Below are 25745 nucleotides of genomic sequence, written 5' to 3' on the forward strand. Positions count from 1 at the left end.
TTTATCCCACCCCTCTAGGTCGCAAAGCAACGAGCTGATCTCCCTGTGCTATGCAGCTGCTTCCCATTAGCTATCTATTTTACACTTGTCACGTCAATGTTACCCTCTCACTTCGTCCCAGCTTACCCTTCCCCCTCTCCGTGTGATAGACCACTTTTAATCAATGATAAAAAACAAATTTGACCTCCTTACTGCTTTGGACCATATTTCATTGAAAAATTATACTCTTTTTGATTATAGTTTATATTAACATGAATTATTCATTCATAATAAAAATGAAACCTAAATAATTCTACCATAAAATTTTTTCTATTGTGGATTCATAAATATTTTTCAAATGGCTTGGATGAATTTTGATTTTGTTAATATACAATACCAAATGAATTTTTAGCACACTTTGAAAATGTTTCTTAAAAAGCCCGCAGGTAGGGAGTTCCCTAGTGGCTTAGTGGTTAGGATTCAGCTCTCTGGCGTGGCCGGGGTTCAATCCCTGTTTGGGGAAATAAGATCCCACAAGCTGCAAGGTGCGGCCAAAAAAAAAAAAAAAGCCAGCAAGTAAATCTGTATTTTATTTTATATTGAGTTAATAAATGGAATTTTTAAAAGATAGGAAATGGTATATTCATTTTGCTTACATTGAGACTAATTAGAACTATTAAACTCAAGTACTTAGGAAATTTACTACTTTTGTACATTCACTTGTATATTTCAAAGAGCTTTATAATAGACAATGAATATACCAAATTAAATTCTAAATAAACGTTTACCAAATATGTATAACATTGAATTTCAGTTCTGATACAATTCCTAGTTTAAAATACAGATAAAATCATAATACAAAATAATGTACAAACTAATACAAAAATTGCCAAGCTGATTGCAGAAATTTTGGTACCCAGAGCAGGGACACTGTCTTCTGACAGAGGAATAAGCTTGGCTATTTGTGCAACATTAGAAACCTCTGAGGTGATATTGGCTTCATTGATGACTTAGACTGCAATATAGGTAACATTTTCTATTTTAAAAGGCTCTGACTTAAATTCAAAATTTTCTATTGAGCTGGCCTCCTTAGGTATTAGACTAGAAGTATTCACTAAAGCAGCATTGTCAAAATCTTCTCGGAGATCCAGGAAATTCTTACTTATTCTTATAATGTACCTATTGGCTGGAAAACAAACAGATATTTCATGTATGTTAGAATCACTAAGATGCCTTATTGCTACCACACTGCCTTGCATTTAGGGGCCTATCAGAAATGCACACTGGGTTTTTTGTCTGGTTATTCCATATTCTTTATTTTAAGAAAAAATATGGGAACAGTTTTTTATCTAGTTATCTAATCACAAAGAATTAATTCAAAATTGTATAGGACAAAAAATGGAATCTCGATTTCTTTTTAGAAATAGAAATATGAAGAACTGAGTCCACTTTTAATTTAGAACAAGGAACACAGTAATGTTTGAGTATAGTAAAGATATTCAGTACTCTATGCCTGTATTATTTCTCGTTAAGCTGAGAGAGAGAGTAATGGGACGGGTGAGGAAGAGAGCAGATAAGTAGAGTGGGAGCCAGGGATAAGGATAAAGAGCAAAGGGAGGCAGAGAGCCTGGAATGTGTACCAATTAAACATGTTTAGGAGCTAGGCAGACTTTGATTAGCACCTTAGTTCTACTATTTTCTGGCTGTAACAAAGAAAAATTTATTTACCCCTTCTTACCTTTAGTTTTCTTATCTGTAAAATAGAGAATCGGTCATTCAGTTCATTCAACAAATATCTACGGAATGCTAGTGATGAGAATTATATGTGATAATGCATGAAAAGTATTAAGCACAATGGGAGTTAATAAATGTTTGAAATATTACCTATTTTTACTGTTACTTTATCAAGAAAGGAAAGAAAGATGCTGACAAATGTTTCATTTCAAAATGGTTTTAGAATCTACAAGGGCCATCGATATAGAAATATATTCTCACATTATGAAATGCCATGAACAGTAAAACATCAGATGTCTTTTTGAAGTGAAGACTATTTTTTTCATGAAGTGTTGAAGATGTTTTAAGCATGTGGTGAATAACTTCAATTTAGTGTTTTTTTTTTTAAATTCAGGCCCTGTGCCTTAAAATTCTAGTCTTTCAATAAATAGGCCTTATTGATCTGACCTATTCCCCTACTCTTTACATCCTCTCTGCATTCCATTTACGTCGATCTATCTATCTATCCATCCATCACTTACTTTAATTCAAATATTTCATTGTGAAATTTTGCTTTCTTGACTTTGATCATATTATTTAGTTCCTTTTTTCCCTGTCATGACTCCCTGGAATGTGCCTCCCTCTCCCTATCTATGCAAATTGTACTCATTCTTCAAGGTCCAACAGGAGGTCCAGTTTCTTCATGAAGTCCTGGTCATGTATTTCATCCCCTTATGACTCTCTTCCATGAACTCTTATTGCATGGAAAGGAGTTTTCCAGTTTTATAGAGGTTCAGTTTATCTTTTCAATTTGAACATATTATTCTTGAGAGCAAAAGTATGTTTTTGTATGAACTAGAGTATTCTTTTTGTATGAACTAGAGTATCTGATACTGTGTTGGGCATGTATTTGACCTCCTTAATTACTTCTAGGCCCCAACAGACACATGAAAAGATGCTCAACATCACCAATCATCAGGGAAATGCAAATCAAAACTACCTTGCACCTGTCAGAATGTATTTTATCAAAAAGACAACAAATAACAAGTGTTGGTGAGAATGTGGAGAAAAGGGAATCCTCTTGCACTGTTGGTGGGAATGTTGGTTGGTGCAGCCACTATGGAACATGGTATGGAGGTTACTAAAAGAATTAAAAATAGAACTACCATACAATCCAGCAATTCTACTTCTGGGTATTTTTCTGAAGAAAACAAAAACTCTAATTCAAAATGATATATGCACTTCGGTGTTCATTGCAGCATTATTTTCAATAGCCAAGATATGGAACAACCTAAGTGTCCATTGATAGATGAATGGTTAAAGAAGATGTGGTATATATACACAATGGAATATTACTCTGCCATAAAAAATAATGAAGTCTTGCCTTTTGTGACAACATGGATGGACCTAGAGGGTATTATGCTAAGTGAATTATGTCAGACAGAAAAGGACAAATACCACATGATTTCACTTATATGTGGAATCTGAAAAACAAAACAAACGAACAAACATAACAAAACAGAAATAGACTCATAGATACAGAGAACAAATAAGTATTTGCCAAAGGGGAGGGGAGTGGGGGGAATGAGTTAAATAGGTGAGGGAGATTAAGAGGTACAAACTTTAAAAAAATAGATTAGTCATGGGGATGAAATGTACAGCATGGGGAATATAGTCAATAATACTATAGTAATTTAGTATGGTGACAGATGGTAACTAGACTTAAAGTGGTGATCATTTTGTATTGTATAGATATATCAAATCACTATGTTATGCACCTGGAACTAACATAGTGTTGTAGGTCAATTATACCTTAATAAAAATATTACTTGTTGAACAACAATAGAGATATTCAGTTGATGCCCAAAATGACAAAATTACAGGATCATAAAATATTAGAATTACATCTACTTGTTTTAGTAATTCTAGGTCATCTAGTCTGATTTGCATATTTGACAGGTATGGAAATTGGGTCCCAGAAAATTTAAGGTTTTTATTCAAAAATATATAGATATTTATTTTTTGAGATACTTCTACTACCTCCTTTTGCAATGCCTAAGGGTAAAATTTGATAGCAACTACAGTATCTTCCTATTTGTCACAAGGAAAGAGGACGATCAGATCCCACCTATTTGAGGCATTTGAGGTTAAACACAGTGAAGTTTTTTTTGTTTTTTCTCTCCCAATGTACGTATGAAATACTTTCTTCCTTCTTTTAGTTCCTATAATCAGCATAAGGGACATTTATTATGAAGCCAATCATGAACTGAAGGCTTGGTCTTAACTGAATTCAATTCAGAATTAAACATTTGGTCAGATAATTTCATTTATGGCTTTTTCAGTGGAAGTTTCTTTTTAATTTCACCGTATTTTTAAGGGTCATAATGTATTTCAGAGCTGTCATGATAAGAATCTCAATATTGAAGTACAAAGAGCACTTCATGGGTATTTTATGTTTCCTTTGGCTTTAGAATGATTTTTTTTCGTTGTGTAATAATGATAAAAAGAAATATAGCTACATGGGAAATGAAAGATTAAAAAGCATCATTTCTTTTCAGAGCATATAGTAAAGGGTTTATTATAACCCAGGAGAAATAGCATTGAAAGTGGCTTTTCAGCACTGACAACCTCTGAAATATGTGTCTATTGATATGCATATTGCTTTCATTTTACCACCTTAAAGGGAAAATAGCAAGATTGGCTTTACCCCATAAGAATCTACTAGTTTAGGGCTTCCCTGGTGGTACAGTAGTTAAGAATCCACCTGCCAATGCAAGGGACATGGGTTCGAGCCCGGGTCCAGGAAGATCCCACATGCCGTGGAGCAACTAAGCCTGTGAGCCACAACTACTAAGCCTGCTCTCTAGAGCCTCAAGCCACAACTACTGAGCCCACGTGCTGCAACAGCTGAAGCCCGCGAGCCTAGAGCCTGTGCTCCACAACAAGAGAAGCCACTGCAATGAGAAGCCCGCTCACCACAATGGCGAGTAGCCCCCACTCGCCGCAACTAGAGAAACTAGCGTGCAGCAACGAAGACCCAATGTAGCCAAAAATGAATTTTAAAAAAACCCAAAAGAATCTACTAGTCTAGCACAATACTGGAATATGGTACGCATTCAATAAATACTAATTTAATTTAGTTAAATTTAAAGCAAAGCTGAAAGTGATTTAAGCTTACTGGAATGATGGCAATTTATTCTAAGGAACTTGGAATGAATGAGATATTTTGGCCTTGAACTCTAATTCAAACTCCACAGCCAAATCTCTGCATGAGATCCTCTCTGTCTCTGGGAAATCTTCATTTAACTTGGCTAACTTCTCTCATTCTTCAAGCCTTAGGTCAGGGATAGTCTTCCCTGAAAAGCCTTTTAAGATATACCTTGTGATCTTAACCCTCAAGCAGAAGTGGCCGTCCAATGGCATATCTCATCATATTCTGTAAAATTATCTGTTTATTTGCATGAAGTATCTTCTGCACTCAACTAACTGTTGAGAGTAAGGATTATTTCTTAAGAACCTAATAGCCTTAGAGGAAAACATAGGAAGAACACTCTTTGACATAAATCACAGCAAGATCTTTTTTGATCCACCTCCTAGAGTAATGGAAATAAAAACAAAAAGAAACAAATGGGACCTAATTAAACTTAAAAGCTTTTGCAAAGCAAACTACAATCAAGACGAAAAGACAGCCCTCAGAATGGGAGAAAATATTTGCAAACAAATCCACGGACAAAGGATTAATCTCCAAAATATATAAACAGCTCATGCAGCTCAATATTAAAAAAACAAACAACCCAATCCAAAAATGGGCAGAAGACCTAAATAGACATTTCTACAAAGAAGACATACAGATGGCCAACAAGCACATGAAAAGCTGCTCAACATCACTAATTATTAGAGAAATGCAAATCAAAACTACAATGAGGTATCACCTCACACCAGTTAGAATGGGCATCATCAGAAAATCTACAAACAACAAATGCTGGAGAGGGTGTGGAGAAAAGGGAACCCTCCCCTCTTGCACTGTTGGTGGGAATGTAAATTGATACAGCCACTATGGAGCACAGTATGGAGGTTCCTTAAAAAACTAAAAATAGAATTACCATATGACCCAGCAATCTCACTACTGGGTGTAAACCCAGAGAAAACTATAATTCAAAAAGACACATGCATCCCAATGTTCATTGCAGCACTATTTACAATAGCCTGGTCATGGAAGCAACCTAAATGCCCATCGACAGACGAATGGATAAAGAGGATGTGGTACATATATACAATGGAATGTTACTCAGCCATAAAAAGGAACACAACTGGGTCATTTGTAGAGATGTGGATGGATCTAGAGACTGTCATACAGAGTGAAGTAAGTCAGAAAGAGAAAAACAAATATCATATATTAACGCATATATGTGGAATCTAGAAAAATGGTACAGATGAACCAGTTTGCAGGGCAGAAATACAGACACAGATGTAGAGCACAAACGTATGGACACCAAGGGGGGAAAGCAGCGGGGTGGTGGTGGTGGTGGTGTGATGAATTGGGTGATTGGGATTGACATGTATACCCTGATGTGTATAAAATTGATGACTAATAAGAGCCTGCTATATAAAAAAAAAAAAGATTTGTGCACTCAACTAAGTGCAAGTTTTATCATTTTTAAAAATTTTAAATTTATTTTTTATACAAAACTTTTTATATTTATTTTCACTTTGGATGATCTGTCCATTGGTGTAAGTGAGGTGTTAAAGTCCCCCACTATTTTTGTGTTACTGTCGATTTCCTCTTTTAGACCTGTTAGCAGTTGCCTTATGTATTGAGGTGCTTCTATGTTGGGTGCATATATATTTATAATTGTTATATCTTCTTCTTGGATTGATACCTTGATCATTATGTAGTGTCCTTCCTTGTCTCTTGTAACATTCTTTATCTTAAAGTCTATTTTATCTGATGTGAGTATTGCTAGTCCAGCTTTCTTTTGATTTTCCTTACATGGAATATCTTTTTCCATCCCCTCACTTTCAGTCTGTATGTGTCCCTAGGTCTAAAGTGGGGTCTCTTGTAGACAGCATATATATGGGTCTTGTTTTTGTATCCATTCAGCAAGCCTGTGTCCTTTGAGTGGAGCATTTAATCCATTCACGTTTAAGGTAATTATCGATATGTATGTTCCTATTACCATTTTCTTAATTGTTTTGGGTTTGTTTTTGTAGGTCCTTTTCTTCTCTTGTGTTTCCCACTTAGAGAAGTTCCTTTTGCATTTGTTCTAGAGCTGGTTTGGTGGTGCTGAATTCTCTTAGCTTTTGCTTGTTTGTAAAGCTTTTTACTTCTCCATCGAATCTGAATGAGATCCTTGCCAGGTAGAGTAATCTTGGTTGTAGGTTTTTCCCTTTCATCACTTTAAGTATATCATGCCACTCCCTTCTGGATTGTAGAGTTTCTGCTGAGAAATCAGCTGTTGACCTTATGGGAGTTCCCTTGTATGTTATTTGTCGTTTTTCCCTTGCTGCTTTCAATAATTTTTCTTTGTCTTTAAGTTTTGCCAGTTTGAATACTATGTGTCTCAGTGTGTTTCTCCTTGGGTTTATCCTGCCTGGGACTCTCTGCGCTTCCTGGACTTGGGTGGCTATTTCCTTTCCCATGTTAGGGAAGTTTTCGACTATAATCTCTTCAAATATTTTCCGGGTCCTGTCTCTGTCTCTTCTCCTTCTGGGACCCCTATAATGCGAATGTTGTTGCGTTTCATGTTGTCCTAGAGGTCTCTTAGACTGTCTTCATTTCTTTTCATTCGTTTTTCTTTATTGTGTTCCACAGCAGTGAATTCCACCATTCTGTCTTCAGGTCACTTATCCATTCTTCTGCCTCAGTTATTCTGCTATTGGTTCTTTCTAGTGTAGTTTTCATTTCAGTTATTGTATTGTTCATCTCTGTTTGTTTAATTCTTCTAGGTCTTTGTTAAACATTTCTTGCATCTTCTCGATCTTTGCCTCCATTCTTTTTCCGAGGTCCTGGATCATCTTCCCTATCATTATTCTGAATTCTTTTTCTGGAAGGTTGCCTATGTCCACTTCATTTGGTTGTTTTTCTGGGGTTTTATCTTGTTCCTTCATCTGGTACATAGCCCTCTGCCTTTTCATCTTGTCTGACTTTCTGTGAATGTGGTTTTTGTTCCACAGGTGGCAGTATTGTGGTTTTTCTTGCTTCTGCTGTTTTCCCTCTGAGTGCACAAATCTTAAAAAAAAAAAGAACCTAATAGTATTTGAAAATTCAACAAAAGGTCAATCAATGAATGAAATTGTGCAAGTACAGAAATACTTAGAAAAAGTTTTCCCTGTTAGGGAGAAAGGGATGCAACAGAAAGCTCTTAAGTCAGTCTTCTCCAAGTAATTTCTAAGATGGTTCATACTGTGAGAGGCAGTTTGGCACAACAGAATCTGACGAGAGTGAGTTAGACTTATAATTTATTTAATGTGAAGTACTTTGGTCCAGTTCATTATCTCTTGCAGCTTAAGTTTTCACATATGAAAATAGGCGGCACATAGTAGACAATCTATACATATTATATATAAATAAGACATTAGAAAATTTTTAGCAAATGAAAACCAGTGGGATTTCTTTTAGTATATGATATTTTTAAATGTAATATGAAACTTACCGTTTTCTTTATCTAGGACATTGCTAGGGGCTGTCCATGAAAGTTGAATATGATCTTCTTTAAACTTAGCCTCAGGGTCTGTAATTTTAGCAGGTGGGAACATGTGAGGGTGATTACCAGGAGGAGGAGCTCCTGATACAGTAAACGACACTCTAGAGGTTAGTCCGCTAAAGTCCATTTCAGCTTTTGCCACGTCACCTTTGACTCCAGGTCTGGGCCGGTTCTGTATAATTTTACCTACCAAAAAAGCAATTTTGTAACTTTTCATATTGTGATACCTATTCTTTATTTCATAATCTCATTTGCAGCTGTAGAGGGTTAATATTGATTGATAGCAGCCATTGAAAAAGTAACAGCTTTTAGTGAAAAAAAAGCTTGTTTTATTGGTGTCATTTAAAGATTGATGAGGAGGGACTTCCCTGGTGGTCCAGTGGGTAAGAATCCGCCTCCAAAGTAGGGGACATGGGTGCGATCCCTGGTTTGGGAACTAATATTCCACATGCTGTGGGGCGACTAGGTCTACGCGCTCAAAAGCCCGTGTGCCACAACTAGAGAGCCCACTCACTGCTGCTACTGAGCCCACAGGGTCTAACTAGAGAGGAGCTTGTGCCCCAAAACGAAGAGCCTGCGCCGCAACGAAGAGCCCGCATGCCACAACAAAAGATCCCACATGCTGCAAATGAAGATCCTGCAACTATGACCCAATGCAGCCAAATAAATATTTAAAAAATAAATAAATAAAATTGATTAGGAGACGTGCAATGTTAGTACTATCTTTTAACCTATCCATCTTTACTTCTTGACTGTAAATTCTTCAAGGACAAGGATGGCAACTTATTTATCTCTGTAGCTCCAGCATCTAGCAAAATGCTTGCCACCTAGGAGGTGCTGAGTAATTTTTTTTTCTCAATGTAAATGAACCGAAGGACATGTAAACAAAACATATTGGAAGCATAGTCCTATGCTAGGTCTGTTAACATAAATATGGTTTTGAAACATAAAGGTGATTATATAACTAGGTTTTCCATAGTACATTATAATTTAAATGCTTGCCACATATAATTTACCTAAATAAATGACACATTTCTATTTTAATGCCACTTACCATTTTCAACATAGCCTGGTATGTACAGAGCTTTGTTCTGTTGTTGTCTTAAACTTAGCCTAGCCATGTTGTTTCTTTCCTGGGCATGTCCTTTTAAACTGTATCTACCGCTTCCATGACAATCTGTAAAATATCTTGAGTAGATGCCATCATTCTTGACAGTATCAGTACCTTGATATTGAAATGTAATATTAGACATACAACAAAGTAAAAATGACAATATCAACTTCATGAGCGCTAGTGATGGAAGCTATTTTGGGCAATAGTATAGCACAATTTTTTAAGCACATGAACCCTAGAATCAAACTACTTGGGTTCAAAAGCCTGGCTTGGCCACTTGCCAAACTTTGACTTTGGAAAAGTCTAATTCATGGTAAGCATTCAATTAATATTAGCTATTATTATTCCATAAGAGACTCCTAACAAAATAAGGAAAATATAACTAAACCTCAGAAAGCATATGCAAAACACCGACACTAATGAAAATAGAGAAAAACTGTACTCTTGTTACATGGGAAAGGCAAAATTGTTCATAAAATTTAAAGAAGATAAATGTGCTCATGTTTATGCCTAGACAAGATAACTAATTGAAAAGTTAAAAAGTTTTAAAAACATTAAAATTAAATTCACTTAATATATGTTTCATTAGCATATATAGGAAATATTGACTTCTAAGTCATGTGATTATAGTAGGATTTTAAGTTCAGTGGAAGTTGACGCAGATTCTTATTACCTGCACCGTTGTCCCATAGCTCTAATGTTACTTGATGTCTATATTCGGTTTCTATAATGGCTGTTACATTGATTCCCAGTACAGGCAAAAACCCTTGACTGACTTGTGCATAAACAATCAGTGGGTTAGGGTAATGGGCTGTAGTTTGACTTGTGACCTGTTTCAATTACTGGGAGTGTAGTAGGACTTCTTGCTCGAGTAGTCACTGTCACCATTTACATTTGAGGGCTGGCATGATTATTTAGAAGGCTGTAAGTCCAAGTACCTGTCTGAAAATTTTAAAAATAGCTATTTGAGAGCTTTTGTAATATCTTCCTACTCCTGTATATGATGTTATCTTCATTTTTTCCTCAAAATTGGTTGATAAAGCATGGAGAAAATTTAAAAAATATTCTTACTTCTGCAATACCTGGTATTCGAAGACAAGCAGATCAAATATTTAGCTTATCTTCTTTGAAATCTGAGGTTTTTATATTTCTTTCCTTGTGGACCTTGGAGAAGAATTTCTGGCTTTTGTATTGTCCATGTGACAACAAAGAAAGTGGCATTTCCAATTGTACTGTCCATAGGCACTGTACCATTTATCCATTTCCTTCCTGTAATTATCAAGACAGTCTTCCTGTAAGAAAAAGATGTCTGAACAATTCCTGAGTTTCCTCCAATCTTGACAGATTGGTAAAAGACAAAGTTCATGGGCCAGAGATCATAATAATAATTGATTACTGTATTTTAGAGTTTAACTTCTTCATTATATTAAAAAGAAATAATATTAAAGAAAAACTTTAAAAATCAGTCATATTATACTTGGAAAAGCCTTAAAATTTTATACCTTCTTCTTTAACAGTAAGGAAATAATTTAAAAATGCACACAAAAATGTTTGTTGCAACATAATTTTTGATAACAAGTTGAAAGTCACCAAAATGTCCAGTAATGGGGGTTATTTGACTAAATTATAATATGTGCATACCATATGACCAATAAAACTTGTGTCATGGAATCGTTTTTTTTCCTTGGGGAGTGTTTAAGGTATAGTAAGTAAAAAAAAATCATATTATAAAACGTTATATAAGATATAATCACATTTCTGAGGAGGAAAAACAAAATACATGAACAAGAAAAAGATAGGAATGACATATGCTCCGTAGAATTATGGATGATTTTCGTCTTTTCTTTTTGTTCAGTTATGTTATTTCTAGTTTGTTAGAACTAAAAGTTAAAGAATAAACATCATCTGTAATCCAATAACCTTAATATAACAATTATTTTTATTTTAGTATATTATCTTCTAGTGCTTGTCCATGTAAAATCACTGTACTAAAATTTATTAGAATAATAAAAATATTTTTTAGTTAGCTTAGTAGAACTAAACCTAAGATTAAATTATATTTCTATTAGCTTAAATACCTAATTTAGGAGAGCTAACAAATAAACGTCTTACTGAATTCATGCTTCCAGATTTATCAAGTAACGAACAGACTACCCGCTGTTTGGACTTGAGTAACGAAAATGTAGGATGAGTTGGTGGATTCATTTCTCTCATGGGAGATATATTCTGAAAGTCATCAGAGTCCATGATTACATCCCACGTGGTTCTGCCATTGCACATTTTGTTTTGTAGGTTTGGAGCTTCTGTATCCTGTGTTTTTTCTGTACAAAATTCAGTCACCTGGGAAAAATCAGTTGAAAGACAGTAGTACGGTAACTGATGAGGCATTACCTTCCTTTCCAAATATACAGTTGGCTGCCTTGTACATCCTCCACAGATTTTATCTCCTGACAATTAAAAATTATTTCATAATCTAACATTCTCACATCCATTTTGCATACTTGAATGGAGAAAAAGCAAATTAAAACCATCAATACACACTGGAAATTTATTTGGTAATTCTTTTAGGTATAGGTAGATCATAGCACTGGGGGATGATGGCGGCTGACGCAACTGCTTAAGCTAACTTCTTACTTTCCCTTCTAGACTCTTGGGGGACTCAAGCCTTGAAATAAGTTTAATGGAAAAAGGGACAGGATTTGCAGTAATTTCTAGCTTCCCCCTAAAAGTGGAGTAAAGCAAATGGCCTTCTTTAATTGCCTAAGTATTTTCTATCTCTTTATAGTTTATTGAAAAACTTGAGAACAGATATTCTAACAATCTCAAATGTAATTGGCTCTGGTGAACTTAGACATAAATAAAATAATACTCCTGAAAAAGTAATGAAAATGTGGGAAGAAAATGAGGAAATGTGATTGCTTCTCTTTGAGTTGCAAATGGTGAGTTGTATCCAGTAATTCTGCCAAATGATATTTCATTACTATAGAATCTATGAAAATCCTCCAAGTTTTGAAATCTAGTAACTTGGAAAAACACTAGCATAAACTAGTAGCATTCAGGAAAGAATTCGTCTTGCAGTAAAGCCTCAGCTTTATAAATATCATTTTGTTTTTTTAAATGACCTCCTCATATAAATCTCTTGCTGTAAGCTCAGATTTAGAACTAAATTATTAAACCTGAATACCTTTTATTCAAGTTTTAAGAGTTTGTTTTCCTTCTGTTAAGTTTCTGATCTACATTTTTCAGAAGGGGTTATATTGGATGGGAGAAAAATATAGTTTTCAGTCAAAGCAGTGATTTATAATCAACTTGATGATATGAAATGCCTACCAAATGTGGCTCCTCTTGCTACTGTCACTGCCTTTATTCAGGGCCTTCAGGTCTCTTATCTGCCTATTGCCATGGCCCTCCAACTGGTCTCCCTGCCTCCACTATCTCACTTCCTTTTGTTTTTCACACTCAGTAGAATTATCATCCTGAAAGGATAAGCTGGTTACATCACTAGACTGAAGTTGATAAAATAAAATCCAAACACCTTAGTTTTGTAGGTTCCAATTTTGTGTTTCAATTTCATTTCTTGCTTCTTCCTCACCATGTATGCTTTGCTTATAGAACATTGAACTTTTTCCTGTCCTTAGAGTATGCCAGAAACTTTCACAAGGCTCTCGCTAATACAAATGGAAAAGGAAATTTGTGCAAATTAGAAAAAGGTGCCCTTTTCTCAAGTTCTTTTATTGCTGTCTACCTGAAAAGTGTTCTAATAAATATGAAAATCTTTAGTGACCATGATGCAAGTAATTTGGGCAATGCTCAACTTGTACAGTCATGTGTGGCATCCTGTATTTTTCTTATTTTTTAAAATCTTTTTTCTTTCTTTCTTTCTTTTTACATCTTTAGTGGAGTATAATTACTTTACAATGTTGTGTTAGTTTCTGCTGTATAACAAAGTGAATCAGCTATATGTATACATATTATCCCATTATCCCTTCCCTCTCATCCCTGTATTTTTCCATCTTTGTTTCTGTAAACCTGTTTCTTTGCCTAGAATACCCTTCCCCTTCCTGCTTTAGCAAGTTCATACTAATTTTATTTCCAAATCCCAGCTCAAAACTCATCTCATTAGACACAATTTTCTGACTTTCAGTTGGAGACATTTGCTGTACTCTCATGGCACTTAGTTTCTACTTCTTCCTACTTTGTATTCATATTTATTTTTCTTTTATCTCTACTTCTCTCACTAAATTGAGTTCTTCAAGAACAGTTATTTTTAATTATTTCTATATTTTTTCAGTTCCTAACATGGACATGAAGTGGGAATAATGAATTTTAAAGAAAGAAAATCATGGACTTGAGTATTCATTATTTCAGATCATATTTCTCTTGAGTCTGAGCTTATGCCCTGGGTACAGATGCTATGCAATATATTTAGTCTATGTTACGATAATTAGAAGGTTGTGTCATTATGGACAAGATATATGGTTAAAGTACAGTATTTATCTCTGAGCCATATCTTATATAATTAGTTGCCCTCCATATTTCAGTTACATGATTTTCTTTCATTTTTATTTATTTTTCAGGTAGGCAGCATGAGTTATCTCCTCATAGTCAAATGCTTTTGGAATTTATAGTTTGGTACAGACAGTATATATTCCAATTATCCTCTTGCGTCACATGATCTGATATCTATTTGGATGCTGAACTTTGGCTGCCTTTGTGGATCCAGATTCAGCAGGTTAAAGTGAAACTTCTAGATTCATGTTTCAGATATTCCCAGGAGGGAGTTTTATTAGGCTGGAAAACAATTTCTACTTAAATATCTCACTGGATTCATTTAGGAGTTTTAGAAAAAAATATCGAGTCTATGTTTTTACTCAGGTCCTTCATCATTAATGCCCTAGACTCCAAAACAATTTTAAATCTTATTGGAAATAATAGGCCTTTCCAAACCTCTACCCATAGAAGTCTATGTTGCTAGTAATTTGGTATACGAAAATTTGCTTCTTTCAAATGTTAGTTTACTATCTAGAGATAGTATACTTTATTTTGATTTGTTGTTTTTGATAACTTTCATATGTTTCATATTTTAAAGTCTTTTTTACATGTTTCGAAACTTTCATTAGGTAGCTATAATATGTTTGCATTAATTAAGGCTGGATTTATCCAGGGAAAGAGACAATTCCCTATTATCCAAATATTTTATAAATTAAAAAAATTAAAAATTTTAAGTTTATGTTATACTTACCTTGTGCTAAGCACTGTAATCGTACTTTATTTATATTAGCTCTTATAAAACTAACAGCAATAACACTGTAAAGTGAGTTTTATAATTCCTGTTTAAAAGACTAGAGAATTAAATCTCAGATTTAGCGGTTTGCTCAGAGTGACACAGCTCGAAAATTACAGACTGGGTTTTGACATCAGATCTGTCTGACTCCAAGTCACCTGTTCTTATCTACTGAGCTTTATACATTCAACCAAATATTTCAGGTCAAACATTAGCTTTGGAACTTGAATTATTGTGTTGTTATTTTTTAATTGGTCAGATTGGTGATTGTGAACCTCTCCTCTTTTGTTGTTCTGTAGAGATAGAGCCGTTTATGTTTTCACAATATCACTTTGCAAAACTTAGTGTGCTTTAGTGTGAAGATAATGGAAAGTAGAGACTGTCAATACTTTCCCAAGCTGAATTTCCCAAATTCATTTTCCCAGAATGAATTACTTCGGAATAGTAATATGAATAACACTTAGAAGAAAGAATTAAAAGTAAGGTTGTAGTTCTAGACACAAGTCTACAGAAGTCAAATGAGGGAAGGGATGTAATAAGAAATTCTGTGATGCCAATGAGAAGGGTACAGTTCTACCTCTGAAGAAAAAAGAAAGCAGGCTAGTAAGAAAGGGTGGAATAATTTCCAGATACACCCTGACAAGACTGGACACACAGGACTGGATAAAATGGCTATTAATTAACTGTCTTAGTAATTTCCCTTATTTCTATTGGTATATATAATTTTATAGTAGAAAATCCAGCTTCCCTAATTAATTTTTCCTAAAGGGTTCCTTTGTGAGACTAGGAAAAGAAGGTACTTACAGAATGGAGACTTTGCATAAACATAATGGACTCCCTTGCAGTCTGGGATTTTTCTGGGATGAATATACATTTTGCTTCATACAGCCTTGTCTATGAGTCACGTCTGCATGGCCTTGTTATGCAGCTGCCTCCCTGGCATTTCTTGAAAACCACGTTTATACCAGTAATATGAATTGAACATCTGTGATGAAAGAATTAGATTATATTTGTACATGAAGGCCAGAGAAATTATGAATAAAGATTAACATCCTAAAATCATTCCCTCAGTGATAATTGCTCTAGACCACGTACCAACATTCCATTTTGACAAAAGTAGGCAGTGTCTTCCCCCTATTTACCATAACTTCAACAAGAACAATGATGTTAATTCATATTTCTTAATGTTTACTGCTCATTAATATGATTAATATATCTATTATCCTTGTGACCTTGAGTTTAAGATGATAATTCCTAATTCACAAGGATGTTGTGAAAATTGAGTTAAGAGATACAGAGGAGTTGCTTCCCAGCAGGGAGAGGAGAGTCAACATTATGCTTAAAACCCTCTTAAATTTCTTATGTATGGTACACATATACATATATATATACACACGTATACATATTGCTGTATAGATGTATACATATATGCATGTATACCATACATACAAAACCATGTGTGGTTTTTGTGTTTACAGCATTTTACAATTTACATTTGAAAATCACTGAGCTAGACTGAAAGAAGAAATGAAAATAAACCCTGCATGGAAATGCTTGTGCATTCAAACCTTTTGGTCTTTATAATTGTCAAGGCCCTGGCAGAGAATGAGGTGGGGTGGGGTATGGGTAAAAGATAAAAAGAGTTCTTGTTTATCTGCAGGATTTACTCCCATTCTGTGTTAATATTAAACTTCAAAACATTAATCTATTTAAATAAATTTATTTGTATTGCAAGGATTAAAGGAGATGGTTAGTCATGTTTTCCAAGAGGGTTAGCTCTAGAGTAAAAGCCTGAAAACTAAACTTACACTGCCTCCAACAAAGTGCCTGGCACACAGTAGGAGCTCAATAAATGTTATTTTAGATACTTGTTTTTACTAATATATCTCTTTTTATGACTGATAAGGAAACTCATTTATTTTTCATTAATTTATTAAAAATTGGTTGTTTGATACATTCTTTGTTTAGCTTTTACTTTGTACCATGTCCAAGGCTAAGGGATTAAAAAAAAAAAAATCAGCCCTCAAGGATCTTAAAACACAGACAATTACTGCCCAGTGTGAGAGAAGCCCACGCACATTGCTTTGGGAACAGTGTCAAGGATGTCTAACCCCAAATGGAGGGAGAGGAAAGACACTTAGGGAAGAAGCATTTAAACTGAGTCTTGAAGCATGAACAAGCATTGTTTGAATAAGGGAGTCGGTGCTGGGAGGAGTTGCGTGGGAGGAGGTGACAGTAATGAGTGTCCTGGGTTGAAAGCCTCCTCTGTGGGAAAGATTCTAGGCAGCTTAAGAGAGATAAAGCAAACAACACAAAGGCATTTTTCTACCACACCTCTTTTCTCTAATATGTTTTTTATCCTAAAGACTTATTTTCTATTACACTGATTTCTGTTGTTCTTTAATACTCATTAACTACTCCACGTGCTTGACATTTTTAATTTAAATATCTCGTCTATTCATAAATAGGACCTGTCTAAATCTACCCAGAATTATACTTCTTAAAAAATCAATTTTCTCACATCCTTATGAAAAGTACTTCTTAAGCTCAAGATTAAATGAAAAATAAATATATTTAATATGAGGCTCTAACAGTTTAATTGATTTCAATGAAACAGATTCACCTTAAAAAGTTATGAATCAAACGGAATAAAAGATTGGGTAGGAACTTGAACTCTAGCTCTCAGATATCTTAAGTTTTAGGGTACAACGTTTTTCTTTCTCTTTCCTTTGACAATAACATATTTTTAGTACAACTCCCATGAATACTGAAAATTTTCCCAAATTTTGATTGATCTTGATTCCAAGGTGTAATACCAGAAATTGTTGGACAGATATATAGTGGGGCAGGTTGGATATTGCAGTTAACTCTGAGCATTCAACCACTGAGGTAGCCTTTGTTTGCCTAGTACAGAAAATTAAAAAGTCATAAGTGAAAGGTTTTGAAAACAGATTTGTTCAATAGAATGATACATTGTTGCTTCAATAGTGTTTCTTCTGGAAATATAGAATGGCTGGTCCACATTATACTCATCAAATATTCCCCATCGGAGATGGGCCCACTCATGGACAAACACTCTGCATATGAGAGAATATTGCCACTTATAAATTTATGTTTACAATACATGTATCCCGGCTTTTTGAAAGTTCACGTTACACCACTTCACTTTTACGAAAAACCTTAGTACCTGTTTTTGCTAACAGAAAGAAGTTCGAAGAGGACTTTTGCTTTTATGAAAAAAAGCGAAAAGTAAAAATAGCAATCAGCATTTGTTTCGCAGCCAGCTGTTTTACAAACAGCACACACCCAGAGCAGGAAGAATAGCACCACCAAGCTCCTTCCCTGGGAATCACACTCAGCATCTCACCCTCAAACCCCATAGATTTGAACTGTGTTTGTGAGCATCTGTGCTTTATCTCGACATATTTTGTTCATCTGTTAACAAGATGTGTCCTAAGGTAATTGCTTCTTTGCTGTATACAATCTTGACTTATGAAAGGTTTCATAGAAATGCTTCTTTTGGATAGTGGGGGAAACCTGTATTTAGCTATTTTCCTTATATTTTAAGTCTCCCTTCCCCATATCCTCAACCTAACTGAGTCAAGGAAATCTAGAAATTGACAACTTTCATAAGGCCAAAGAAGTTAAAATGAGTTAGTATCAATAAATGGTTAATTTTACTATTAAACACACACAAAAAGAAATATAATTAGGTTGAACATAACTAGTAAATTTCCAAAGGTATTAACAACTATTTTTTCCTTTAAAATTTTTTAAAAAATACCATTAATCACAATGTTATATTTGTTTCCAGTGGAAATAAAAATAGAAGTATAAAATAGATATCCCTATCTCAGGACCCATAGATAGGCAAATTATTAGTCAACAAGAAGTTTGGAGTAAAATGTATATATTGTCCTTTTTCTCCACATTTTCCATGTTGAAGTGTATGGGGATCATCTCCATATTTTAGGTAAGAATTAGCAACTATGACATCTGCCTAAAAAGCAGAAGAACAAACAAGCCAAAACAGATCCCAAGAGCAATAGAAACAAGGAATTTTTCATCTAAATTAAGACCCATAATATTACTAATTTAAACACTAAAGTAGTCATCAGTAATTACTAAAAAAATTTGAGTATTAATTTTTTTAAATCACAGGGAGAAAGAAACAGTTTAGGAGCTAGATAAAATACCCTACCTGGTCATATGCTTCTTGTTTTGGCATTAAGTACTCAGATTTTGACTTCCAGGTCATTGGAATTAAAATGCTTACATTCCTGAAATAAACTCTTCGTTTGGTGGCATGAAACAGGTAAGTAGAAGCTTCAGTTACCATTTCCTGAAAAAATTAAAAATACCTTGTAGTAACAATTTCACAATGAAATGAAAATGTACAAACAAGAAGAAGCTAGGGGCTTCCCTGTTGGTGCAGTGGTTGAGAATCTGCCTGCTAATGCAGGGGCCACGAGTTCGAGCCCTGGTCTGGGAGGATCCCACATGCCGCAGAGCATCTAGGCCCGTGAGCCACAACTACTGAGCCTGCGCGTCTGGAGCCTGTGCTCCGCAACAAGAGAGGCCGTGACAGTGAGAGGCCCGTGCACCGCAATGAAGAGTGGCCCCCGCTTGCCACAACTAGAGAAAGCCCTCGCACAGAAATGAAGATGCAACATAGCAAAAATAAATAAATAAATAAATAAATAAACTCCTACCCCCAACATCATCTTTAAAAACAAAAAAAAAAGTTAATTTAAGCCCCTCTCCCCAAGTATTTTGGCAAAGACTAACTGAAAAATAGGTTACATTTTACTATATTTCTCTAGTCTGGTAAATCAAATTTACCACTGAGCTTTTCATTCAAGGCAAGAGATGCCTGTAAACTCTCATTTTTATATACTTAGAAATCAATTCTTTATTTTTCACTTATCCAGACCTGCATTCAGCATTATGGGTTGGAGCAGGGAGTGAGGGTGCTAGGTGAGATATAAAGGTGATTAAGACTGGCAGTCTGTTGGCAAGTTGCTTATTGAATTGAACAGAGGTGCTTAAAATGGGATTGGGGGTTTAAAGTTTGGTAGATTTTATACTGTTGTTAATTGAAAAAAACACTTTGCTAGATTTATTTTGAGTTATCTTCTCATAAAGAATGTGTTCATAAAAGGCAAAGTTTTACCAAGCAGTGATTTTCTAAAAATATGTAGGTCATTGGCTTCAAATTCCAGTTTTGCTACTTATCGTATGACTGTACAAATTACTTCTCTCAATTTATACAACAAGGGTAATTAATAATCTCTATTCTTGACCACCTCATAGGGATATTGAGAGGATCAAAGAAAACAGTATATATTAGAGTGCTATATATAGAATGTTTTATTATAATGACTAATCCAGATAAAATTAGGAAGTAAGTCAACTTCAAAAACAAGTAATATTTTCTTTAAGATCAGATACCTAAGAATTTCAAAATTTTTAGAGTTGAACAATATGAACAACTGAAAAAAATGTATGATAATGAACCTCTGGGGCTTAAATGGAGGTTAGTTATTGAAACATTATAAAAGTAACTTCATAAAGATAAAATTTGAAAATAATTCTCCAGTAGCTCGAAGGTCTTTCTTTTAGCTTAATGAGTTGGACAAATATTAGTAGTTTGGCCTTTTAATAATTCATTTGGAGAATGACTAATGCTATTAATATATACTACATAATATTTAAACTAAGCAGATATTAATCTTGACAGTTTAGATACATGTTATGTAAATGACGAATACTGTCTAAGCAATTTTGGAAAGTTATAACTATGTGAATGTGTGTATGTGCCTAGGTAACATGAGTTGAAAATACTCAATGAAATAAATATAAATGGATAATCAATTTTTCACTTACCTTTATGTTTTGAATGAGTTTCTCATCTTCTGGCACACTGGGGTTAATTGCAATGACAGTGCCATCATATCCATTGTTAATCAAATTTACCGTTGAGCTTTTCATTCCAGGCAAGAGATGCAAAGTTAGGAACAGAATAACATTCAGACTCTGCGCACCATTTTTTCACATGTTACAATAAACCTATTGGAAATGTAAGGAGAGTATTTATTTATCTGCTTAACTCAGAAATTTGACTCTAGACCCAAATATTTGCAAAAATATATTACTAAAATATATATATATAATTACTAAAATATTTTGATGAGCTTCTTTATCTTATTCTAAAGAGTTCTTTCATTGTTAAGTAGCAATGGGGATTATGCTGAACATTTATCATACTTTCTAAGACAGCTAAGGTGTTAAATACTCATTGAATTGAGCAGTTCTTTTAGATTGTTTGTGTAGTAATCATCCTCATCATAGTGATCATTCTTTGCCTTCATTGTCATCATCATCAAATAGTATTAGATATTTTCCAGTTCTGGGATCTATTTACAGAAAAGCGCTCTGTGGAAGGATGAGGAACTGAAATGAAAAGCACCAGGAAATAACAGATGAAAAAGGCTTGTTTAAAAAACAAAACAAACCAAAAATGAATAAAGAAACCAGAGTGGGAGTGGCAGTGAATTAGGATTTCTATTCTTTAGATGAGAGTCATATTATAAGCACAGTGGTTGGGAACAGCTATGGGTCAAGGGGAAATTTTTTTTTTTTGTTACTTTCTCTGATGACTTCTTGGGTATTTCAGTTTTCAAATAGCACTGAATGGTTTAAGGCCTTGTATAACTTGAAAACTTAAGATGCTTCAATTAGATTTCTGTTTTGGATTGAACACAAATCTGCCAATATTCCTTAGCTTGAAATAGTTGTACACATAGCATTGTAAGCTGGCTTTAGAGTCAGATGAATCTAAACCTGACCCTTGCCTTTGTCATTTAACAGTCATGTGATTCTTTTTAAAAATTGAGGTATAGTTGTACAATATTATGTTTCAGGTGTACAACATAGTGATTCACAATTTTTAAAGATTATATTACATTTACATTTATAAAATATTGGCTGTATTCCCTGTGTTGTACAGTATATCCTTGTAGCTTATTTTATGCATAGTAGTTTGTAACTCTTAGTCCCCTACCCCTATCTTGCCCGACCCTTCTTCCCTCTTCCCACTGGTAATCACTAGTTCTCTATATCTGTGAGCCTGTTTCCTTTTTGTTATGTTCACTGGTTTGTTGTATTCTTTATATTTCACATATAAATGAAATCATACAGTATTTGTCGTTCTCTGTCTGACTTATTTCACCTAGCATAATACCCTCTACATCCAACCATGTTGTCACAAATGGCAAGATTTCATTCTTTTTTATGGGTAATAATTCATTACATATATATACTACATCTTCTTTGTCCATTCATCTATTGATGGGCACTTGGGTTACTTCCATTTCTTGGCATTTGTAAATAATGCTACAATGAACATAAGGATGCATATATCTTTTCTATTTCATGTTTTTCTTTTCTTTGGTTAAATATCGAGGAGTGTAATTGCTGGATCATATGGTAGTTCTGTTTTTCTTATTTTTTGAGAAATCTCCATACTGCTCAGTGTTCTGCTCTTTAGAGTACAGAAATAGTAAAACATAGGCACTGCCTATGAATCCAGTTCCAGAATCCATGTTTTTAAAGTATATGCAACATATACTACTTTTCAAAAGGGTGAATCAGTGAGTATCAGCCTAGAAAATTATTTTGAAAACAGTTTCTTTTTGTTTCTATTACAGACTAGTACTTAACAGTACAAGATCCAAGAGAATGTGGATTGCTATAATTAATTGCTATAAATCAATAGAATTTTTATTTTGTTTCAATTTTAGGTTGAATAATGGAATTTTCAAATGACTGTTTTGCCATGAAAACTTAAGTACAGGTCTTTCAGAATTCAATTATTCATTTTTTGATAATTTTGGTGACAGAAAACCTTTCAATAAACAATTCTTAATTTGTATCTGAAACTGAAATGGTCAACAGAGGTATAAAATCATATTGTCATAAAATTCCAAAAACTTAATCTCTAACCAAGTTTCTTTTCATGATCTTTACTAAAACTTATTTCTTTATTCTTTTCCTGTTGCCCCTTCCTCCTGAAAGATATTTTTCTGGATGCCTCACGGAAGTGTTGAGGTAATAGCAAATTATTTTTTATATATACTGCCTTTCAAAGAGTTACATAAAATGAATGAAAAGCAAATGCCATTCTTTGTAACGTGAGATATAAAGAAGGAAATGTTGAGATTTCACCTATGGGTATGGTGTACTGATTCAGAGATTATGAAACATCACAACCTCACACACCCACTCATGCTACAGTCCAGCCATTCTTAGATGTCATAGTTAATTCCTGTAGAGATTATGCGGGATTTAACCAACTGTTACACAAACTTTAAATTGAAGAATACAGTGAATTGGTAGCTTAATCTCCTTGTAGATACTCCCTTAGAATTTTATTAGCCCTTCTTTTTTCTTTGCTTTTTTTTTTTTTTACATCTTTATTGGAGTATAATTGCTTTACAATGGTGTGTTAGTTTCTGCTTTATAACAAAGTGAATCAGTTATACATATACATATGTTCCCATATCTCTTCCCTCTTGCGTCTCCCTCCCTCCCACCCTCCCTATCCCACCCCTCCAGGCAGTCACAAAGCACCGAGCTGATCTCCCTGTGCTATGCGGCTGCTTCCCACTAGCTATCTACCTTACGTTTGGTAGTGTATATATGTCCATGCCTCTCTCGCGCTTTGTCACAGCTTACCCTTCCCCCTCCCCATATCCTCAAATCCGTTCTCTAGTAGGTCTGTGTCTTTATTCCTGTCTTACCCCTAGGTTCTTCAAGACATTTTTTTCCCCTTAAAATCCATATATATGTGGTAGCATACGGTATTTGTCTTTCTCTTTCTGACTTATTTCACTCTGTATGACAGACTCTAGGTCTATCCACCTCATTACAAACAGCTCAATTTCCTTTCTTTTTATGGCTGACTAATTCCATTGTATATATGTGCCACATCTTCTTTGTCCATTCATCCGATGATGGACATGTAGGTTGTTTCCATCTCCAGGCTATTGTAAATAGAGCTGCAATGAACATTTTGGTACATGACTCGTTTTGAATTATGATTTTCTCAGGGTATATGCCCAATAGTGGGATTGCTGGGTCATATGGTAGTTCTATTTGTAGATTTCTAAGGAACCTCCATACTGTTCTCCATAGTGGCTGTACCAATTCACATTCCCACCAGCAGTGCAAGAGTGTTCCCTTTTCTCCACACCCTCTCCAGCATTTATTGTTTCTAGATTTTTTGATGATGGCCATTCTGACTGGTGTGAGATGATATCTCATTGTAGTTTGTGTTTGTTTGTTTGTTTGTTTGTGGTACGCGGGCCTCTCACTGTTGCGGCCTCTCACATTGCGGAGCACAGGATCCGGAGGCGCAGGCTCAGCAGCCATAGCTCACGGGCCCAGCCGCTCCGCGGCATGTGGGATCTTCCCAGACCGGGGCATTAATCCGTGTCCACTGCATCGGCAGGCAGACTCCCAACCACTGCGCCACCAGGGAAGCCCTCACTGTAGTTTTGATTTGCATTTCTCTAATGATTAATGATGTTGAGCATTCTTTCATGTGTTTGTTGGCAGCCTGTGTATTTTCTTTGGAGAAATGTCTATTTAGGTCTTCTGCCCATTTTTGGATTGGGTTGTTTGTTTTTTTGTTATTGAGCTGCATGAGCTGCTTATAAATTTTGGAGATTAATCCTTTGTCAGTTGCTTCATTTGCAAATATTTTCTCCCATTCTGAGGGTTGTCTTTTGGTCTTGTTTATGGTTTCCTTTGCTATGCAAAAGCCTTGAAGTTTCATTAGGTCCCATTTGTTTATTTTTCTTTTTATTCCCATTTCTCTAGGAAGTGGGTCAAAAAGGATCTTGCTGTGATTTATGTCATAGAGTGTCCTGCCTATGTTTTTCTCTAAGAGTTTGATAGTTTCTGGCCTTACATTTAGGTCTTTAATCCATTTTGAGCTTATTTTTGTGTATGGTGTTAGGGAGTGATCTAATCTCATACTTTTACACGTACCTGTCCAGTTTTCACAGCACCACTTACTGAAGAGGCTGTCCTTTCTCCACTGTACATTCCTGCCACCTTTATCAAAGATAAGGTGACCATATGTGCATGGGTTTATCTCTGGGTTTTCTATCCTGTTCCATTGATCTATCTTTCTGTTTTTGTGACAGTACCATACTGTCTTGATTACTGTAGCTTTGTAGTATAGCCTGAAGTCAGGGAGCCTGATCCGTCCAGTTCCGTTTTTTGTTCTCAAGATTGCTTTGGCTATTCGGGGTCTTTTGTGTTTCCATACAAGTTGTGAAATTTTTTGTTCTAGTTCTGTGAAAAATGCCAGTGGTAGTTTGATAGGGATTGCGTTGAATCTGTAGATTGCTTTGGATAGTTTAGTCATTTTCACAATGTTGATTCTTCCAATCCAAGAACATGGTATAGCTCTCCATCTATTTGTATCATCTTTAATTTTTTCCATCAGTGTCTTATAATTTTCTGCATACCGGTCTTTTGTCTCCTTAGGTAGGTTTATTCCTAGATATTTTATTCTTTTTGTTGTAATGGTAAATGGGAGTGTTTTCTTGATTTCACTTTCAGATTTTTCATCATTAGTGTATAGGAATGCCAGAGATTTCTGTGCATTAATTTTGTATCCTGGTACTTTACCAAATTCATTGATTCGCTCTAGTAGTTTTCTGGTAGCATCTTTAGGATTCTCTATGTATAGTATCATGTCATCTGCAAACAGTGACAGCTTTACTTCTTCTTTTCCGATTTGGATTCCTTTTATTTCCTTTTCTTCTCTGATTGCTGTGGCTAAAACTTCCAAAACTATGTTGAATAAGAGTGGGCAACCTTGTCTTGTTCCTGATCTTAGTGAAAATGTTTTCAGTGTTTCACCATTGAGGACGATGTT

At 34.9% G+C, this 25745-nt stretch overlaps 2 pseudogenes across 1 annotated transcript in view; one reads left to right on the plus strand and one right to left on the minus strand.

The window, feature by feature from the left end:
- The window catches only part of LOC115801810 (HIG1 domain family member 1A, mitochondrial pseudogene), a 135174-nt pseudogene that overhangs the window by 54784 nt on the left and 54645 nt on the right, over positions 1–25745 (plus strand). The window lies entirely within an intron of this gene.
- On the minus strand, positions 750–19952 carry LOC111178326 (calcium-activated chloride channel regulator 1-like; annotated as a pseudogene).

Source organism: Delphinapterus leucas, chromosome 1 (assembly GCF_059928025.1).
Source record: "Delphinapterus leucas isolate spDelLeu-1000000601 "Yukka" chromosome 1, BTC_Dleu_Yukka2, whole genome shotgun sequence".
Classification (NCBI taxonomy): Eukaryota; Metazoa; Chordata; class Mammalia; order Artiodactyla; family Monodontidae; genus Delphinapterus; species Delphinapterus leucas.